The sequence below is a fragment of the Hakea prostrata genome, chromosome 10, assembly GCF_041222555.1.
Source record: "Hakea prostrata isolate BN-2017 chromosome 10, UWA_Hpros_2, whole genome shotgun sequence".
In the NCBI taxonomy this organism is placed as follows: Eukaryota; Viridiplantae; Streptophyta; class Magnoliopsida; order Proteales; family Proteaceae; genus Hakea; species Hakea prostrata.
This window is the reverse complement of record NC_142609.1, coordinates 23,874,952-23,875,842: the sequence shown is the minus strand read 5'-3', so window position 1 is coordinate 23,875,842 and position 891 is coordinate 23,874,952. Positions and strand designations below refer to the sequence as shown.

General features: G+C 41.1%; 1 non-coding gene across 1 annotated transcript; it reads left to right on the top strand.

The window, feature by feature from the left end:
- Nucleotides 1-453: 453 nt before the first annotated feature.
- LOC149002324 (small nucleolar RNA R71) lies at nt 454-560 on the top strand. The gene has a single exon (XR_016170510.1). It is a non-coding gene; the product is annotated as a small nucleolar RNA R71 (small nucleolar RNA).
- The last annotated feature ends 331 nt before the right edge of the window (nt 561-891 follow it).

Genomic DNA, 891 nt, shown 5'->3' with positions numbered 1-891 from the left:
GAGAAGTTAGGGTGCTGCCTCCAACCAGGATTATAGGTGTTGGAATATGGGTTATTGGCTTTGTTGAAATTACCAACATAGTAGGCTGATTCTGGGTTAGATGGAAAACTATCAAAGAAATGCTCCCCACCACAGTATGTACAAGAGACTGCTGGATTTTGTTGAGTTTGTACAGCTGCAGCCAGGTTCACTAATTTTAACACACTAGTTAAAGATGACACTTGTGCAGTTAAGGCTGTCACTTAATCCAACTCATAAATCCCTGCCACTCTCTTATTTGCAGCAGCTCTCTCAGCTGGCCATTGGTAGTTGTTGTTTGCCATTCTCTCCAAAATCTCATAAGCTTCATTATATGACTTTGCCAATATAGCCCCATTTGTTGATGCATCCACTATGGACCGAAATTGTCCATTTAACCAATTATAGAAAGTCTCCATTTGAATCCAATGAGGGATTCCATGGTGAGGACATTTACGCCAGAGCTCCTTAAATCTTTCCCATGCTTCATGCAAAGATTCACTATCCAATTGTTTAAAACCAGTGATATCATTCTTGAGCTTGCCATTCTTTGTTGGAGGGAAGTACTTCATCAAGAACTTCTCTACTAAATCATTCCATGTGGCTACGGACTATGGGGGTAAAGAGTTCAACCATGCTCTAGCCCTATCCCGCAATGAGTAAGGGAATAGCTTCAATCTCAAGGCTTCTTCAGTTGTTCTAGGTATCTTGAAAGAATCACTTACTTCCATGAAGAGTCTAAGACGGAGATGAGGATCTTCTGTTGGCATCCTACTAAACTGTCTCACAGTTTGGAGCATTTGGAACATCACTAGTTTAAGTTCAAAATGTAAGGCTGGGATTTCTGGCCTTACTATGCTTGGATTCAGCTCA